Source organism: Neomonachus schauinslandi, chromosome 6 (assembly GCF_002201575.2).
Source record: "Neomonachus schauinslandi chromosome 6, ASM220157v2, whole genome shotgun sequence".
In the NCBI taxonomy this organism is placed as follows: Eukaryota; Metazoa; Chordata; class Mammalia; order Carnivora; family Phocidae; genus Neomonachus; species Neomonachus schauinslandi.
The window spans coordinates 36,421,217-36,429,404 of record NC_058408.1 but is presented as its reverse complement, the minus strand read 5'-3'; positions in this window follow the sequence as shown (position 1 = coordinate 36,429,404).

The window sequence follows — 8,188 nt, the reverse complement described above, 5'->3', positions numbered from 1 at the left end:
CCAAACCTGTATCCTGAAGGCATTACAGAATAGTGAGTATACCTGTGGGCTTTGAGCCCTCCTGCCTGGCCTCAGCCCCTCACTATGTAACCCTGGGAAATTTGTGGAACCCCTCTGTGCCTCGGTTGCCTCATCTGAAAATGGGGTTCTTAACCCAGTTAATAAATGGACAAAAGATCTGGACAGATGGCAAGTGAGCATATAAAAAGATGCTCAACGTCGTATGTCATTAGGAAATTGCAAATGAAAACAATGACATACCACCACACACCTACTGGAATAGCTAAAATCCAAAACACTGACAACCCCAAACACTGGGGATGATGTGGAGCAACAGGAACTCTCATTTATTGCTTGTGGAAGTGCAAAATGGTATAGCCACTTTGGAAGACAGTTTGGTGGTTTCTTTCTTTCTTTTTTAAAAGATTTTTATTTATTTATTTGTCAGAGAGAGCGAGAGCACAAGCAGGGGAGCAACCAGCAGAGGGAGAAGCAGACTCTCTGACAAGTAAGGAGCCCAACGCAAGGCTCCATCCTAGGATCCCCGGGATTGTGACCTGAGCCGAAGGCAGATGCTTAACCGACTGAGCCACCCAGGTGCCCCCAGTTTGGTGGTTTCTTATAAAGGTACACATTCTTGGGGCGCCTGGGTGGCTCAGTCGTTAAGCATCTGCCTTCGGCTCAGGTCATGATCCCAGGGTCCTGGGGTCGAGCCCCGCATCAGGCTCCCTGCTCGCGGGAAGCCTGCTTCTCCCTCTCCCACTCCCCCTGCTTGTGTTCCCTCTCTCGCTGTGTCTCTCTCTCTCAAATAAATAAATAAAATCTTTAAAAAAAAAAAGGTACACATTCTTTCCATACGATCTAGCAATCATACTCTTCAACATTTATTCAAACAAGTTGAAAACTTAGGTCCACACAAAAACTTGCACATGAATGTTTAGAGCAGCTTTATTCATCATCGCCAAAACTTGGACGCAACCAAGATGTTCAATAGGTGAATGGGTAAACAGACTAGCACATCATTACAATGGAAGATTATTCAGCAATATGAAGAAATGAGCTATCAAGCCACACAAGACATGGAAGAACCTAAACTCATGCTGCTGAGTCAAAGAAACCATTATGAAAAGTCTACACATTGTATGATTTCAACCATAGCATATTCTGGAAAAGGCAAACTCTGAAGGAAGTAAAGATAGCAGTAGTTGCCAAGGGTTCAGGGGTAGAAGGGAGGGATCAATAGGTGGAACACAGAGGAATTTTAGGGCAGTGAAACTGTTCTGTATGATACTGTAATGGTGGATACGCGTCATTACACGTTTGTTGAAACCCACAGACCTATACAACACAAAGAGTCAATCCTAATGTAAATATATTAATAATAATGCATCAATATTGGCTCATCAGTTGTAAAAAAAAGTACTACATTAATGCAAAGTGTTGATAATAAGGAAAACTGTGTGCATGGTGGGGTGGAGGGAGGAGGGAAACAGGGTATATGGGAACTCCCTATACTTTCCACACAATTTTTCTGTGAACCTCGAGTTTCTCTAAAAATAGTTTATTAATTAAAAAAGAATGTCCAGAAAAAGAGAGTGTTGTTGTGAGGATTAATGAGTTAATATAAATAAAACACTTATTATAAAAATGTATAATATAATAAAATAAAATATAATATAATAAAAAATGCCTGGCACTGAATACATATTATTATTGTTATTGTTATTATTATTATTATTACTACTAATCTCTATTACTTCCTTGGAGGTGATCCAGACATTTGTCTGGAAGCAGCCTGAAGTTTTGGTGGGAAATTTAATGTGACCTTTGGGCAGGTAACATAAACTCTCTGTACTTCCATTTCCTCCCCTGTAGAGTGGGGATGAAAATTGTACATACTTCTTAGGTTGTTGTGAAGAATTAACGGATCAATGAATATAAAAGTTTCCAGAACAGTGCCAGGCATGTAAGTGTACCCTAAATGTAGCTACTTTTACAACTGTTTCTATATGCTCCCAACCCTCAGTACTCCATGGAACTCTGCCCAAACCCGTCACCTAATTTTTGTTTCCTTTCCTTGCACCCATGTTAGCACAAGAACTTATGTTTGGCCTCAGTATGGGATGCAGCCCATTGAGATGCTCAATATCTGCTGAACAAATGGACAGAGCTATAGAACTGAAACCCGGACACCTTACCTGCCAGGAGGCCTTCAGTGTTCAAAGTTGTGAGAGCACTTACATTATATAGGTCTTACATGCAGTCCGAATGATGAGGAGTACACTTACTTTCCTGGGGGACTCCCTTCTTTACTATCTAATGTGTCTTGGGCTTTTCTTGGGTTATTCCAATGTTTGGGCACTATTTCTATAATATCTTCCTCCCACCTCTCTTCGAGTTTCCAACTCTGACGATACCGCAATGAATTTCAGCTGACTGATATCCCAGTGATCATAGGTTCTTAGTCCTGTGGTTGACTTTGAATTTGGAAGGTATCCTTTCTGGTCTATCAAACTTCATCAAGTTTATATCCAACCTTCACAGTCTGATATGAATTCTAGATTTCAAATAACCTTTAATCTCTTAGAGGGCATAATTACAAATATTCCAACAAAGTCAATTTCTTTTTCTAGAATGGTATACATATATATGTGTGTGTATGTGCATGGGTGCATGCATGTGTATATGTATGAAAGATATGTATTGTTTTATGTTCCTTATGAATTCTACAGATATTTAATTAAAATATATAGGTTCTGAATGTTCTCAAAACAGAGTCACTTTTTTTTTTTTAAAGATTTTTATTTATTTATTTAACAGAGAGAAACACAGCGAGAGAGGGAACACAAGCAGGGGGAGCGGAAGAGGGAGAAGCAGGCTTCCAGCTGAGCAGGGAGCCCGATGCGGGGCTCAATCCCAGGACCCCGGGATCATGACCTGAGCCGAAGGCAGGCGCTTAACGACTAAGCCACCCAGGTGCCCCCAGAGTCACTTTTTAATGAGTGCTTAAAAGATTGGCATGTTTAGGTAACTCTTCTGGAGAAAGAATGAATGAAGACAGTTTTAACAACAGCAAAAGAATCTATTGCCTTGCATTTTTAGATATGTTAAGTATGATAATACCAATGCATAAAAATTGGAAGCAAGTTATTTCAAACTAAAAAAATCTAAGGAAAATGTATATACAAAATATGATAATCATTAGTGATTATTCTAAATAGGCTGAAAACACATATATACTTTTTACAAATAAGTTCTAAATCATACTTGTTTACTGATCTTGATTTATGGATCCTTGGAGTTCTTAAACATGAATCTTAATCTTTCAAGTTGGCCTAGAAGATGCATTTGGTTTATCAATGTTGATGGCATGGAAAATTCTCAAAGGAGAGAACTCTGTCTCTCTGGATAGTTTATCAATAAGCCATTGAATGCTTGACCCTTTTATTGAGCCAATCATTTGTGTTTGTTGATTATTCCAGCTTCACAGGGACCCAAAAGGCTCATGAGACAGTGCTAATAAAATGCTTTTGTTCCTTAGAAGAGAGACACTTCACAAAAACTAAATTCTTTCTGGAATTCTCTCTGGAATACTAGAAGTTTACCCTGAGTACATTGCACATAAAACAGGCTCTGTATCATTGTGATAAGGGAGGGAGGATGCCCCAGGGCCAGGTAGGATGCCATTTTCTAAAATGAGAAAATTAAGATCCCAGGTAGTCAAGTGACTTTTCAGTAGCCAACATGAAACTTGTCTTTCTGCCTGATTTACCTCTCCCACTCTACCTCCTCCTATAAAGGTATGAATATCCCCTAACTTCCCTAATTTTCCATTACCATCACCAGCTGGTCTCACTGCCTTCAGGCTTAGCCCATTCTAATATATACTTTTCACTGTAGCTGAAATGATCTTTCTAAAATGCACATCTAATCCTATGACTCCTCTCCTTAAAATCCTTCAGTGGCTTTCTGTTGCTTTTTGGTAGAGTAAACCTTTCATTGGGTCCACAAGGTCTGACATAATCTCCTCATTAACACATCGGTGCACACATCTCTTACACTCTTAGAGTAAGCTTTACCATCTCTGGCCTTCTATTTCCTCATCCTGTAATGCTCCCCACACCAATTAATTCTTGGAAGGGGTAATTCCTTCAGGTATCTACTTAGATCTCATTTCCTCTCCCCATGCCTACACTCTGCTCTTACTCTCCTCACCTATTCTCTCTAATTCTGCATCATAAAAGGTCTGGGAACTGTGATGGTAAAGCAGGGTCCACTCCTTGAGCTTTCTGGGGGGTGTTGGGAAGTGGAGGGGCAGGAAGGCCCTTGGAAGGAACAATCCTGCGTTGAGTTTTGTCTCTGTCATGTAAATGATTGGGATTTCTGTTCCAGTTAAAAACAAAGCTGTTTGCTTCTCTTCATCAAGATCTTGTGTAGCCTCATGGTTCCTGCGGTGGGTGGAAGGCTGTATTAAACAGCATGCGGGATTCTCTGGGTCTAAGAATCTAGCTTTTCTCCTGGGTAAACTATCTTTCTGTTCTTAGGCTCAGTTATCATGTTCCTTCCATGTTTCACAATGTCTGTTCCAAGATTACTCTAAGGATTGATGAGAAATATTACAGCAGTTGAAGGGGCAACTGAATGATTGCCCTTTGTGAATTTATTTTCATTCTTAAGGCAAAACCATCACATGCATGCCGGTAAATGTGTAACAATCAACCACATGGGGGAGAGGTGGAAGCCTGTATTTGCAATATTTGCTTGTTTCTGTGGTGGAAATTCTCCCACCATGGTCACTTTCAAGCTACCAACATGCAGTAGCACACCACTCCGTAGCATTTCCACTGGACAGAAAAAATAGGTGCAAATAACTTCAAGAAGGCAGATAATAATGAAATAATAAAATATAAAAGTAAATAAATAGTATACAATAAAGTAGTAAAATAATTAGAATGTGATGAGTTTTGAGTATTTATCTTTATTTTTAATATAATTTATTTAATTCTAATTTAATTTAAGGTTGAATAATGCCTTTCCTTAGCAACTGGCTTGCAAAATTCCTAAAAATGTAACAATCAATTCTCATAAGCTGGTGTGAATCAGTTCAAGCACATACTGAACACCATTTTCTCCCCTTAGCATGAAAGGTCTGTTCACATTGAGATTCAGCAAACATGAAACTTAAACTTCCTAATTCCCTGTAGGAAACTGACTTGTGTATAAACTTAGAGTTGTGAATTAGGTACTAAAAGTATTGCAAGTAAGAAAGGTTAAGAAATGTTACACTGATCTTTTCTCACTGTCAGGTGATGTTCTTGTTGTTGTTGTTTCAGTATATTTTTCCCATGAAAGAAAACACACACCGACTTAATACCGTATGGAAATTTATATCTTTATATCTAATGGTTTGCAGTGTTACTCAAATGTTGTCTGCTAACCCACAGCATTATTACCACCTGACATCAGGTTGGAAATGAAGATTCTCCAGTACCATCCAGAATTCTTGAATCACAATCCGCACTTTGACAAGATCCTGAGCTGATCTACATGCACAGTAAATTTTGAGAAGCACTGACAGACTGAGTATTGGCTTGAAGTTAGACAAGTCTGGCTCTAGAACAACAGTATCCAATAGAACTTTCTGTGATGATGGAAATGTTCCATATCTGTGCTGCTCAAAACATTAGCTGTTAATCACATGGGGCTATTGAGCACATGAAATGTGGCTAGTGCCTGAAGAAGGTCCCCTTGAGTATTCAGCAAAGTACTGGATTGACACACCTGTATGAGGAAATTGTTCAGATTGGGAAAGAACCATCCAAGAAGATTAAAGAGAATAGTGGTTACCACTAGGAGAGCCAGGAATAGTGCCCGTTCCTATAAATCCAGTGCTTTATACAGTGTAGCAAATATTAAGTGCTTAGCTAGTGTTACAGTTGGTATTGTTGTTGAGTCCTTATACTCTTAAGAAAGTTACTATTATTTTTTTAAAGATTTTATTTATTTATTCATTTTACAGAGAGAGAGAGAGAGCACAAGCAGGGGGAGCAGTGGAGGGAGAGGGAGAAGCAGACTCCCTGCTGAGAAGGGAGCCCGATGAGGGACTCAATCCCAGGACCCTCAGATCAGGACCCGAGCTGAAGGCAGTTGCTTAACCGACTGAGCCACCCAGGCATCCCGAAAGTTACTATTATTAACCCTCATTTATAGATGAAAACAGAGGCACAGAGAGGTTAAGTAACTTGCCCAAGATCACACAGCCAGTAAGGGGTAGAGCTTATTCTCAGATTGGTTCTATTTGCTTCAAAACTCATATTTTCAACCACAATGCTGACCTAACTCCAATAAGAGATTATTTTTTTCTCTTCTGCTCTTCAGTACTGAGCTAGCTCCAAATCAACTGGATTTCAGTATAAATTGATCCTCAAAAGTGTTTGTGGGTGATAAGAAAGATGGTCCTTCCATAAACCATTTCTGGAAAATGTCAGTACTCCCTAGGAAGCAACTCACACATCATTTCCCATTTTCCCCTGCACTGATGCTAACATGGTTTCTTAAATGCTGACAATATGTGGGAAGGTAATTTGAGACTTGCCTTCTCTGCTAGAAACTAGAAGTATGAGACAATGAATTGGTGATCTGAACAGCTGTCTGGCCTTCTTTCCATTACTTTGTCAATCATGGCACTGCTCTCTGCCCTGGGTTTAATGAGTTTATTGTTAATGTCCCCATGTAAAATAATTTTCCCCATTCACAAACTAAAACGCTCTGTAATTTGCAACTCTTTTCTGCCTTTCCGACCCCAATTGAGCGTTTGATTGCCTTTTTTCATGTCATCCCCTAACCTCTAGGAACAGCTCTCGTGCCATGCCAGTCACATCAGGGGTTCTCTATCATCTCCAAGACCAAGTAGAAAGTCTTTATTTTTGGTTTATGTAACCCATGTGTTAGCTGTAGATCTGTTACCCACTGAGACCTAAATAGGATCACCTCAATCCTAGGATATTCATGTTTCTCTCCAAGATTTCTGTGTCTCTGCATCTTTTACATTAATACTCCTACTTTTGGGCTCAGGTTTTAGTGGGTAGTGCCTCTGCAGGTATGTAATTCTGCTTCTTTGTAAGTTCTTTAGGCATTTGAAACCTCCCCCCCCCCCCCAAATTTGGCCTTGAAATTAGCTGACTTAAAGCTAATTTTGGGAAGATTATATTACATCAGTGCAAATGACTTCAAATTGAACATTAGATATTCCTTTTTTTGAAATGCCTTTTAGCTACTCCCACATTACTGGTCATTTACCCTACATGGTCTCCAACTGTGCATTGTATCTTTGATTCTCCTCTTACCCTCCCTGTTTAGAAGCTAAAATATATTTCTTTCTTTGCTTTAGGAAGACCACTCTAACCACCTCTAAAATATTTACCGTGGTACCTGCTGACATTCACGCTCTTTGGTCTATCAATAAGCAGCAGTCTAAATATTGGCTCAAAAAATTACAGTACCCTCCCTAAGAGGAATTCTGGTGCCAACTGTTAAGACAATACATTTTTCACTTCCATTGACCTAATTGTTGCTTACATTTCCAGCCTTGTCTCCCCACTAGTGCACGTGTTATTTCTGTTATCAACATACTATGTTTTTCCTCATTTCCATATTTTAAAAAGACATCACTACTCCTTCTGTCTGGAAGTCCCTTCCATCCTGCCACAAAAGGAAATATGTATTTTAAAGGGAAAGTCATGCCTCTTATACAATATAAAATTTAAAAAAAATCAAAGATTTTATTTAACTCATCAATTAATGCAGAAACCAGTAAGATGCTACAACAGGTTCAAAGGACAGTCCAGGGACCAGAAACATATGGGCCATACAGGCCATCAAGAATACGGAGATGAGTTTGCTTCAGAAATGCAAAACTGGTTTATTCCACATTGGGGGAGGAAAATCAACTGATGCTCCATCAGAAAAAAATGCGTTTGTCCACCTCTGGACAAAATTAATTTGCACTGCTCTAAGTTGTCTACAAATTACAGAGTTATAAGTAGCTCATGGTGCACCTGGGTGGCTCAGTCGTTAAGCGTCTGCCTTCGGCTCAGGTCACGATCCCAGGGTCCTGGGGTCGAGCCCCGCATCGGGCTCCCTACTCAGCGGGAAGCTTGCTTCTCCCTCTCCCACTCCCCCTGCTTGT